The 13,229-nt window shown below is 35.6% G+C and overlaps 1 protein-coding gene across 4 annotated transcripts in view; it reads left to right on the top strand.

Moving 5' to 3' along the window:
* Positions 1-13,229, top strand: part of TFPI (tissue factor pathway inhibitor) — a 110,737-nt gene that overhangs the window by 33,822 nt on the left and 63,686 nt on the right. The gene's annotated exons all lie outside the window — the stretch shown is intronic.

Below are 13,229 nucleotides of genomic sequence, written 5' to 3'. Positions count from 1 at the left end.
GCCTTAGACCTCTATAGGGAAATTGCCTAAACATTTGCATTCCCACAATGCATTTATTCAGAAAATTATTCTTTTCCTGAGAAAAATTCAGCTCCCAATGCTCTCACTCAGAGTATGTAGATTCAATAACTTTCCATTCTAGAACAAGAGTTGGAAGTCTAGTAGGAAATGTATTTAACAGAAAGCTCTTTCCAGATGCTGGTCATTTTTTAATATTTGGGGATCTTCAGTTGAGAATACAACATAAAAAGAAATGGAACACCATTCTTTGGTTTTTCAGTTGGAACCCTGATAGGGTTTTTTTTTTTTTCATCTTCCTCTCTCCCAACTATTATTCTATTATTTCCTTTCTTCTTCACTGCCCTTAGTGTTAGTGCCTGTAAACTCACCCTAAATGAAAAACAGCCAAGAGTGCACATGGGATAAAAGATAAAAATAGGCAGGCAGGCTTTAGTGGGCAGAAGGTAGGCTCCCCGGGGATCAGTCAAATGGAGTGGGTGGAAGTAATAAACACCAAGAAGGTAACAGTATTGGCCACTGCTGAGCAGAAAACTGGAATTAATCTTCAAATTAATTTTTTTCTCTTTTTCTGGTTTTCAGATTTTGTCTCTCCTGTTTTTTAATGTTACCTGTAAAAAAAAAAAAGTTGCCATGATGAAATTTCTTTCTTTTACACATGGCAAAGTACCTCCAAAGCTCAAAGATTAATAGTAAGACTTATAAAAAGAAATGTTCAACAATATGTGATGAATAAAGAAAATCTGAACTAGGAAGCTTAAATTATATATGCACCATGCTTGTGATATATTTCCTATCACAGTATGTGATTTTTCCCAGTGAATTGAAAGAAGAAAGTAATGTGAGTGTTTTCCAAACTTACAATAAAATAAATTATTGCCTACTAATTATATTATCCCTTTCCCAAAATTATGTACTAGAAATTTATTACTGTATTTTCAGCTGAATATAGGTCTCTTCCATTGTCGTGAACTTTTGGCTCTTTGAATCCTCCCACAACTTCTCATCCACATCAATACCCAATGGCACTAATTTCAAGATGTTCCCTTCCAAGAAGCCAAAGTCAAACTGTCAAGTGTTTACAGCTCCAGTGAGCTTGGAGCCTTAGAAGTACATTCATTTTACATCGATATGTTCTACCCCACCTCACTTGTAGCCTAGCCATTTTCAGCTCCCCAAACCTAACCAAATTAGAGGAAAAATGTTTCTCACTTTGGCCCTGAACTCTTTCAAAAACCTTTGATCTATTTTTTTTTAACTTTTTAAATTGTAAAATGTAACATATATACAAAGCAAAGAAAGAAAAAAGCAATAGTTTTCAAAGCACTCTTCAACAAGTAGTTACAGGGCAGATCCCAGAGTATGTCACGGGCTACCATATCATCCTCTCAGATTTTTCTTTCTAGCTGCTCCATAACATTGGTGACTAGAAGGAATATAAATACATTTTTATTGTCACTTTTTTTTGTTGTTGGGAATAATAACATATGCATAAAAAAGCAATAAATTTCAAAGTACAGTACGACAATCAGTTGTAGAACAGATTTCAGAGTTTGGTATGAGTTACGATTCCACAATTTTAGGTTTTTACTTCTAGTTGTTCTAAGATACTAGAGACTAAAAAAAAAATCAATATAATGATTCAGCAATATACTTGTTTGTTAAACTCTACATTCTCTGTATGACTCCACCATCACCTTTGAGCTTTCTCCCTCACTTAAGGGTTATTTGGGCTATGCTCATACTATCTTTTTCAGGTTGAACTGATTGTCAATAATATGGGGTAGGGAGATGGAACTATCTGATGTTCTGGAGAGGCTGGGCCTTCTAGGTTTCAAGACTTATCTGGTCCAGTGTCCCATCTGGAGGTTTCTGGAAAGTTACCCTAGTGCTTGGAACCTTTATAGATTCTATATATTGCCCTAGGTGTTCTTTAGGATTGGCTGGGATGGTTTGTTTGGTGGTTGGCAAGTTATGATAGATAGCAATGTGTAATTGAAGCTTGTATAACACACTCAACACACTCAAGTTGAGATAATTTCATTGTTCCCAAGAGAAAGATAACCAATAGACACACCCTCACCTCCAGAGTAGCCTCTTGACTGTATTTGAACTCTCTCAGCCACTGATAGCTTATATGTTATACTTCTTTTCCCCTTCTTGCTCAGAATGGCATTGTTGATCCCACAGTGCCAGGGTCATACTCATCCCTAGGAGTCATTTCCTATACCACCAGGGAGACTTTGACCCCTGGATGTCATGTCTCACCTAGGGAGGAGGGTAATGATTTCATTTTCAGAACTGGGCTTAGAGAGAGTAAGGCCACATCTGAGCAAGAAAAGAGGTCCTCCAGAGGTGACTCTTAGGCCCACCTATAGGTAGGATAAGCTTTTCTGCTACATACATAAGCTTCACAAGAGCAAGCCTCAAGACCAAGGGTTTGGTCTGTTGATATCGGTGTCCCTATTGCTAATGTTTGACACAGTACCAGGGGTTTCCCCGGTGGTAAAGTTTAATAGCTCATATTTTTTCTCCCATACCTCAAGGAACTTTGCTAATACTTTTTGACATATTCAGGGATATATCCAGGTATTACGTTAAGCTATACAGGGTTAAAGGCCCTCATTTTTATTCTGACCTTCCTATGTTTGATTGTTAAAATGAACTATCTAGTCAGGTTGAGTTAGATTATGTGCTACAGAAAATTTAGGTTCTGGATAAAATAAATCTTCTTTTCCTTTGGTCTCAAAGAGTAGGGGAGGTTCTAAAATATAGACAATCTCTTCCTTAACCCTGTGTTCTGAATTATCTTAATTCTGACCTGATCACCTTCATTTTTATCTCTGAGTACCAGGTTATACATATATAAAACAGCCTCTAAAAATCCAGAAATATTAATTACCACTCCAGACAAAATGTGACTTCTACAAGAGCTTCCAATCTAGGTCCCTGTATTCTTAAAAGTATTTTCTAAATGAGACCATGTAATAAATGCTCTTTTGTTTCTGGCTTTTGCCTCACCAAATGTCCTACAGGTTCATTCACATCCTTGCATGCCTCACAACTTTGTTCCTCTTTGTAGCAGCACAATATTCCATCATATGTATACACCATCCTTCACCAATCTATTTTTCAGTCACAACATCCTTCAGCCATCTGCATTCATTAGGCATCATTGATAATGCCCAAAGTCCACAGTCCATCAACACACTCAATCTGACATAATTTCATTGTTCCCAAGAGTAAGAAAACCAATAAACAGACTCTCATCAAATAGAAAATCTAAACTTCCCCTTAACTCTTGTTGCTTCCCCTATTATTTACCTTGGCTGCTGCTGTGGTAGTGCTGATGTTTTCCTGTTAAACATATCCCATAGCAGGCAATAGCAGTTTTCCCCCTATACCCTGAATTTAAGCACTCTTTGTACAAGAATCATACCTTCGAAGTAGTTCATACAAGAACTTATTTATATTTGTAGTGTTAATCAGTGGGATGCATAGGTCTATGCAACCCCTTTCAATAATGTTTTCCTTCAATATGGTACTATTATTTATAGACCCACTAGTGAACTACCTTCACTTCTGTCTATTCCCTTACATTTGAGTTCACCCTCATTAGCTAACCATTCACCCATCTCTAGCCTCCAGGTATCTCTAAATCCCCTGTATTCTATATTATAAGCCTCTGATTTTACCTATACCATGGTCATAAAAGTGGAGTCATATAGTATCTGTTCTTTTTTGTCTGGGCTTATTTCAGACGGCATTATGTCCTCAAAGCTCATCCATCTTGTTATGTGCTTCAGTACATCATTTCGTCTTACTGCAGCATAATATTCCATCACATGTATATACCACATTTTGTTAGTCCACCCATCTGTTGATGGGTACTTGGATTGTTTACATCTCTTGGCAATTGTGAATAATGCTGCTATGAACATTAGTGTGCAAATGTCTGTTTGTGTCACTGCTTCCAGCTCTTCTGGGTATATACTGAGTGTGCTATTGCTGGGTCATAGGGTAGGACAACTCAATATTTAGTTTTCTAAGGAACTGCCAATCTGTCTTCCATAGCAGCAGTACCATCATACCTTCCCACCAACAGTGCATAGTGTCACAATTTCTCCACATCCTCTCCAACATTTGTAGCTTCCTGTTTGTTTATTAGCAGCCATTTTTATAGGTTTGAGGTGGTATCTCATTGTAGTTTTGATCTGCATTTCCCTTATAGCTAATGAGAATACCCATCACTTCATGTCCTTTTGAGCCATCTGTATTTGTCTTCAGAAAAATGCCTATTCATGTCTTTAGTTCATTTTACAACTGTGTTGTTTGTTAGTTTGTTGTTGAGTTGTATGATTTCTATATGTATATAGAATATCAAACCTTTGTCCCATGTGTGATTTCCAAATATTTTCTCCCACTGAGTTGGCTGCCTCTTCAACTTTTTGACAGTCTTTTGATGTGCAAAAGCATTTGATTTTAAGGAGTTCCCATTTATCTATTTTTTCTTTTGTTGCTTGTGCTTTGGATGTCAAGTTTAAGAAGCAACCTCTTATTACTAGGTCTTGAAGATGTTTCCCTGTATTTTCTTCTAGAAACTTTATGGTACTAGATCCTATATTTAGGTGTTCAACTCACACTGAGTTAATTTTTGTATAGGGTGTGAGGTAAAGATCCTCTTTCATTCTTTTGGCTATTGATATCCAGTTCTCTCATCCCATTTATTGAAAGGACTATTTTGTCCCAGTTCACTGGATTTGGGGGTCTTGTCAAAAATCAATTGGCCATAGATTTGGTGGTCTATTTTTGCACTCTCAATTCAATTCCACTGGTCAATGCTTCTATCTTTGTACCAGTACACTGCTATTTTGAAAACTGTGGCTTTATAATAAGTTTTAAAATCAGGAAGTGTTAATTCTCCCACTTCACTCTTCTTTTTCAGGATGCTTTTAGCTATGTGGACTCTCTTTCTCTTTCAGATGAATTTGGTAACTAGCTTTTCCAAGTTTTCAGGTTAGGTTGTTGGAATTTTGATTGGTATTGTGTTGAATCTGTAGATCAATTTGGGTAGAACTGACATCCTAACTATATTTAACCTACCTATTCATGAGCAAGGAATATCTTCCTACCTATTTAGATCTTCTTGGATTTCTTTTAGCAGTGTCATGTAGTTTAATGTGTACAAGTCTATTACGTCCCTTGTTAAGTTCATTCCTCTTTTAGTTGCTATTATAAATGGAATTTTTCCTTTAACTGACTCCTCACTTAGGTCATTGCTTACATATAGAAAGAAACATTACTGATTTTTGCACATTAATTTCATATTCTGCCACCTTGCTGAATTTGTTTATTAGCTCAACTAACTTTGTTATAGATTTCTCAGGATTTTCCAAGTGTAGCATCATGTCATCTGAAAATAATGAAAGTTTGACTTCTTCCTTTCCAATTTGGATGCCTTTTATATCTTTTTCCTTCCTGATTGCTCTTGCTAGAACTTCTAGTACAATGTTGAATAATAGTGATGACAGAGGGCATCCATGTCTAATTTATGATATTAGGGGGTAAGCTTCAGTCTCTCTCCATTGAGTATGATGCTGGCTATGGGTTTTTCATATACAACCTTTATCGTATTGAGGAAGTTACCTTTGATTCCTACCTTTTGAAGAGTTTTTTTATCAGAAAAGGGTGTTGAGTTTTGCCTAATGCTTTCTCAGCATCAATTGAAATGATCATATGATTTTTCCCTTTTGATTTCTTAATATGCTATATTACATTAATTGATTTTCTTGTGTTGAACCATCCTTGCATTCCTGGTATAAACCACACTTGGTTGTGGTGTATAATCCTTTTAATGTGTTGTTGGGTTTGATTTAATAGTATTCTGTTGAGAATTTTTGCATCTATGTTCATTAGGGAGAATGGCCTGTAGTTTTCCTTTCTTGTAGCATCTTGACTCAGTTTTGGTATTAAAGTGATGTTAGCTTCATAAAATGAGTTAGGTAGTGTTCCTTTTTCCTCAATTTTTTTGGAAAATGTTGAGCAGGACTGATGTTAGTTACTTTGGGGATGTTTGATAAAATTCCCCTGTGAAACCATCTAGCCCTGGGCTTTTCTTTGTAGGAAGATTTTTGATGGCTGGCTACTGAATCTCTTTTTTTGCGATTGGTTTGTTGAGATCTCCTATTTCTTCTTGAATCAGTATAGATTGTTTGTGTGCTTCCAGGAATTTGTCCATTTCATCTAAGTTGTCTAGTTTGTTGGCATATAGTTGTTCATAGTATCATCTAATGATTTCTTTTATTTCTTCAGGGTCTATAGTAACACCCCTCACATTTCTGATTTTGTTTATTTGCATTATCTCACTTCTTTTCTTTTCAGCCTTGATTCAGTCCATTGATTTTATTGATTTTTCTCAAAGAACCAACTTTTGGTTTAATTCATTCTCTCTATTGTTCTTTTGTTCTCCTATTGATTTAACTCTGCTTTAATCTTTGTTATTTATCTTCTTCCATTTGTTTTGGGGTTAGTTTGCTATTTTTTTCTCAAGTTCCTCCAGGTGAGCAGTTAAGTCCCTGATTTTTTTTGTCCTTGATTTTTAATATAGGCATTTAGGGCAATAAATTTCCCTCTCAGCACAGTGTTTGCTGCATCTCATAAGTTCTGATATGTTGTATACTCATTTTTATTCATCCCCAGATAGCTACTGATTTCTCTAGCAATTTCTTCTTTTACCCACTGGTTGTTAAGAGTGTGTTATTTAATCTTCATATATTTGTGAAAGTTCTCATTCTTTGGTGATGATTGATATCAAGCTTCATTCCATTGTGATCAGAGAAGGTGCTCTGAATAATTTCAATGTTTTAAAATTTATAAAGACCTGTTTTGTGACCCAGCATATCATCTATCCTGGGGAATGATCCATGAGCACTAGAGAAGAATGTATATCCTGGTGTTTTGGGGTGTAATAACCTATCTATGTCTGTTAAGTCTAATTCATTAATAAGGGTGTTTAACTTCTCTATTTCCTTGTTCATTTCTGCCTGGTTGTTCTATCTGTAGAGGAGAGTGGGGTATTGAAATTTCCTATTATTGTTGAAACATGCATCACTCCCTTCACTTTTGCCAATGTCTGTCTCACGTACTTTGGAGCTCCTTGATTGGGAGCATAAACACTCATGATTGTTATTTCTTCTTGGTGAACTGTCCCTTTTATTAATATACAGTGTCCTTCTTTGTTTCTTATGGTGTCTTTACATTTAAAGTCTATTTTGTTTAATATTAGTATAGCTAGTCATGCTTTCTTTTGGTTACAGTTTGCATGGAACATCTTTTTCCATCTTTTCACTTTCAATCTATTTGTATCCCTGTGTCTAAGATGAGTCTCTTGTAAGTAGCATATAGCTAAATTATATTTCTTAATCCATTCTGCCAATCTGTATCTTTAAATTGGTAAGTTTAGTCTGTTAACATTCAAAGTTATTACTGAAAGGCATTTCTTGGATCCACCATCTTATCCTTTGGATTTTATTTGTCAGATCTATACATTCTTTTCCATCTGTCTCTTTTTATCCTTTAAGTTACCCTTACTAGTACTCTTCAATTCTGTTCCCTCCTCCAGACCTTCCTCTCCTGTCTTTTTATTCAACTGGCAGAACTCCCTTTAGTATTTCTTGTAGGGCTAGTCTCTTGTTGACAAATTCTTTCAGGATTTGTTTGTCTGTGAAAATTGTAATCTCTCCCTCAGTTTTGAAGGACAACTTGGCTGGGTACAGAATACCTGGCTGGAAGTTTTTCTTTTTCAGGATCTTAAATATATCCTACCACTGCCTTCTCACCTCCACAGTGCCAGTTGAGTAGTCTGAACTCAGTCTTATGTGGCTTTCCCAGTGTATAGTAGATTGTTTTTCTCTTGCCACTTTCAGGATTTTCTGCTTCTCTTCAACATTTGACAGACTGTTTAATATGTGTATTGGGGAATGCCTATTTGGATTTATTCTATTTGGAGTTTGACTGGCTTCTTTAATTTGCATGTTCATAACCTTTATAAAAGTTGGGAATTTCCCCCCCCCCCATTATATTCTCAACTAATTTTCCTAGCCCTTTACTCTCCTCTTCTCCTTCTGGGACACCAATAATTCTTATATTTGAGCACTTTGTTTTGTCTATCATTTCCTTGAAATCCAATTCAAATTTTTCCATCTCTTTTGCCATTTGCTGTTTTGAGTGTTAAAATCAGTTGTCCTGTCTTCTAGTTCACCTATTCTTTCTTCTGCCTCTTCAAATATGCTGTTGTGTGTCTTGAGTATATTTTTTATTTGGTCTACAACATCTTTAATCTCTGTGATAGCTGCTGTTTTTCCATTTATTCTTTCAAATTCCTCTTTATGCTCTTCTAGTGTATTCTTGAGCTTCTTTATGTCATTAGCCATCCCATTTATTTTATTTACTAGAGTTACATGAACATCTTTGATTAGTTGTTCCAAAGTCTGTGTCTCCTCCAGTGTTTTAATTTGGTCATTAGGCTGGGCTTTATTTGTCTGCATCTTGATATGTTTATTGACCTGATGTCTTTACAGCATGTAAATATCTTGATTGGTTTACTTTGTAAATTTATTTCCTTCTTAAGTCTGAAGTTTTGTACTTGTGGGATGGATGCCTAGTAGGATGCGGGTTGTAAGGCAGGGCACAAAAGTGGGGTGATGTGTTTCAGCACAGGTATGGGCACAGGTTGGGGACACTGTGCTGGTGCCTTTGAACATGGGGTGCATGTTGTGGGGTTGCAGAGGTGCAGTGCTGGGGCCATGTGTATGTAGCACAGCTCACGCAGACCATAGAGTGCAGAAGGGTGTGGCTTGGGGAATACAGAGGTGGAACATTCCTAGTCCGGGTCTCCCTGTCCGTGCACTCCTGAAAGCTCGAGCCTTCTGTTTGGAAAGGGGTGCGTTAGGCTGTTTGAACCAGCTGGATGATCTCCAGTTCTTTGCATCTCAATTCTTCAGCTTTTGTAACCAGGGACCAGGGACTCCAGTTTTATGTGGGGGTCTCAGCCAGTCCAGCTTGTCCTGACTGGTGTATGCTATGTGTCCAGTCGCTGACGTAGCCCCAGAAGTTGTTCTGTACTATTCCTGGCTACTTACTTGCTGCTCTGGAGGATGAACTGGAGGATGAACTAAATTCCACATCTCATTAAGCCACCATCCTGCTTCCGTCTCCTGATCTATTTTTAAGTTACATTTGAGTCCTTCAAAATATCTGAGATGACGTTCTCAGCACAAAATAGGTTCAATGAATATTGAGCTTCTATTTTTACAGTGCATCCAAAATGGTGACAGGAATTACTTGAGCTCATTTATTTAGCTCATCATGTTAAGTCCTTTATATTTAATCTTTACACAACCCAGTGAGGTAGGTTCTTGTTAAGTCCTCATTTAATAGATGAATAAAAGGAGGCACAGAGAGGATTAATACATTATCAAATTACATAATTGGTAAGTTACAAAACTGGTATTTGAAGACTTATAGTCTTACTTCAGTCTCCTCCCCTTAACCACTAAGCAAACATGTTTTAAAGAGAACACAGCAAGCAAGAAAAAGAAAAAAAAGAAAGGAAAAGTTATATGAGTTGAGAATCACAGCATGGGGTGTTGTTTTTTATTTAATGGTTTGTGGTTTCCATATGGGATATAATCATCTCCACTACAGTGATATGCCTATCAAGCAACCCAGAATATTCCTATCAGCAGCTGGATGCAGGGTGCTTCCTAGACAATACTGGAGACAAACTGAACAATTCTTGGGAAAGCAGCTTTTTACAGTGAAGTTTCCATGAACTCTGGAGTCACAGAATGATGGGTGCAAATACTAGTTCTGTCTCAGCCTAGCTGAGGAAGTTACATTATCTTTCTGAGCCTCAGTTTTTTAAACATAGGTAAAATACTTCTTATAGGATAGGACTGTTGATAAGAAATTCACGGAAGAGCTTATCTCCTCAACAAGTATAAATTTCAAAATCTTTCTTCCCTTTCCATCTCTGACTTCTCACTAGTTCAGTGCAGACCAGTACCCCTCCATTCACATATTCTGTCTTCAAGAATGTTAATATTATAAATGAAAAGTGAAATAATGACTAATGACTTTTTAAAACATACATTTGGTGAGAGGCATCCCTCCTACACAGTTACTTTATCTCTTGATTAAATTTCAGCAATCCTTCTTGTCTTCCTCCTTTCTTTGGAAGATATTCATCACTTAAGAGAAACTACAGAATATGAAATACTCCATTTGTAATATTTTCCCTCTAAAAGTTCCCTTTATACAAAGTTTTCAACTGAAATATGTCACACCTCAAGAAAACTAGAATAAAGCACAGAAAAGGCCCGATTAGAAGAAAAAATATTTATAGCAACAGCCTACCATATTTGCTTCTGATTTTTCTACTTGTAAGATGGGGGGATTGTTAAAAATAAAACCATATGAATATATACAAAGATCCATACTGCAGCCTAATCTTGGTTCACTAAGTTTATGAGTTTATTTATTTATTCATCAAGTATTACTTAGATAAGTAATGGCTTTGTGTGTTAGAAATAGAATTATAAATAAGTTGTGCAAAATGTCTGTACTAAGAGTGAAATAAATTTTAGTGGTGGAGACAAATAGCACAAATGTAAACAATCAAATACATAGATCAAGTAATAATAAATGCTGTTTAAAACATAAGGCAGAATTGTGAATGTAAAATGATTTTTGAAAAAAATCTTGGCAGTTGCTGAAATGGTTAATCATAACTACCATATGATCCAGTAATTCTACTGCCAGGTTTATACCCAAGATAAATGAAAATATAAGACCATACAAAATTTTATACATGAATGTTCATAGCAGTATTATTCATAATAGCCGAAAGATGGAAACAACCCAAATGCCCCTCAATTGATGAATGCATATATAAAATAAAATATATAATAAAATACATATATACACACACACACTTGTAAAATGAAATATTATTCAGCATTAAAAATAAAAGAAGTACTAGAACATGCTAGAACCCAGATGACACTTGTAAGCATTATCTTAAGTTAGAGAAACCATTCAGGAAGAACTAAATAATGCATGATACCATTTATATAAACTGTTTCATATTCTCAAATATATAGAGACAGAAAATAGATTCATGGTTGCTTGGGATGGGGAGGACAAGGTGATTGGGGAGTGCTAATGAGTGTGGGGCTTATTTCTGGAGTAGTGATATAACCTAAAATTGATTGTGGTAATGGATACAACATACTCTGAATATACTAAAAACCACATAATTGTAAAAAAAAAAAAAAAGAACAAAAAATTATCTAAATTAAAAATTTGTCTTCATCCAAAGACAGTTTTAAGAAAATGAAAAGACAAACCACAGACTGATATGCAATATATATAAATACAGATTTTTGACAAAAAGCTTATATACATAACACATAAAGAATTTGAGCTGTAGAAAAACAAGAACCTTAAAAAAAAAAAGCAGAGCATATGGGCAGAGAGTGACAGGAGAACTGGTGCTAGTTCCTTTTTAAATATAGGACTCAAGATGTAGGGATTTTTTGTTTGTTTGTTCGCTGTTTTTTAGGGAGAGGATATCTGACTAGAATCCTGAATGAAATAAGGGAGCCTGCTATTTCAGTGTCTTGTAGAAGAGAGTTCTCGGTAAACAGCAATTTCAAATTACTAAACCTAGATTGACCTTGGTGTATTCAAGAACCAGCAGTTTCAGCGGAGCGAAATGATTAAACAGTCAGCACCATGAGGTGAAGGAAGTGTGGAAGAGAGTGATAGGAAATAAAGTTGAAAGTGTAACTGGAAATAATTTGTTGAACACTATCCGTTGTGAAATGATTCTGCCTCATGATGATCATATTGATACAGCAAAACGTCTTCCAGTTCCTGCCTTGTCTCTGCCTTATACAGGTCCACTTAGAACACTTACAAAGTCAAATACAATCTGTCCAGAACTAAGCAATACTCATCTTAATTTATAAGTATTGTTCATATAAAGAACACAATTCACTCTGGATATCCCTGAATTCTCTCTCCTTCCTATCTTGTATGTACTCATTTATCCAATTTTATCAATCCTTAACTAAAAATAATCTCTCATACCTGCCCTTTGCTCTACAGTCCTACAATTCCTTCTTCTTAATTTCAATCTGATCACCTGCAGCATACTAGCTGGCATTTTCAGTTACAATCTTATCATTTCTTCTCCTTCCATCTCTCCACACATTCTGGCTTTTTCTAAACTGTAACTCACATCATATTTTTCTTTTTTTCTGGTTCAGAAAATCCAATGACTCTTAACTGTAGCATCATTTTGCAAGGCATAGTCCAAAGAAATATTTTATGGGAAAATAGTTCCTTGTCATATAAGTTTGGGAAATTGTGTTTACTGTAGTCTTCTTTAGGTGATACAATTGCACATTAGCTATTAAAGCTTTAAAAATTCCTAAGATTGAGAAACCCATATAAATGTGTTTAACTCAGACATAAATAATGAACTCTTTTTATGTAAAAACTAACATCAACCCAAACTTGTATTCCAAGAACATATGTTGACCCAAAAGGATAAAATTGTTGCTGCAAACTAGCACTAATGTGAACAGAGCATGTAAGTTAAATGACAAACGTACAGGTTTTTAATTTAGAGGTACTTTTCCATTATTTTTTGCTGCAGATTTTTAATTCACTTTGGAATAGGAAGTGTCTCACTCTACTGCTGAAATCTGTTTCCCTTCATACACAGAAGGGGTGGTTTATCACCTAAAGTACTTTCCTCTCAAACCCTTTTGAATCAGATAACTCTCTCTCTACGTTGAGGGAGGAAGAAGTGGAGGAAGGGATCGTCAGGAATGTCAGACATTTCTGGTGTCAACAGTTCTGCCTGTTTGTTATCTCATAGAAAACTTGGCTAGGAAATTGGGTATAAGAACCGAATTATATTTTAAAAGAAACAAAGAAAAAAAATCTGAAAATGTGTTTCTTTTGAAAAAGTAAAAATGCAAAACCTTAAAATGAGGAGAAAGAGAAATCAGGTAAGTAACATTAAAGGGATATAAAATGCAAGAAAAATTAAATAGTAATTAGCTCCAATTGAGAAAAAAGAATAGCTACGATAAAGTTTAGAACATAGAGTTACATATAAAAATGGGTCTTAATATACA

Source organism: Tamandua tetradactyla, chromosome 3 (assembly GCF_023851605.1).
Source record: "Tamandua tetradactyla isolate mTamTet1 chromosome 3, mTamTet1.pri, whole genome shotgun sequence".
NCBI classification, from domain to species: domain Eukaryota; kingdom Metazoa; phylum Chordata; class Mammalia; order Pilosa; family Myrmecophagidae; genus Tamandua; species Tamandua tetradactyla.
The sequence above is the reverse complement of the archived record's forward strand: the minus strand, read 5'-3'. Positions and strand labels throughout refer to the sequence as shown.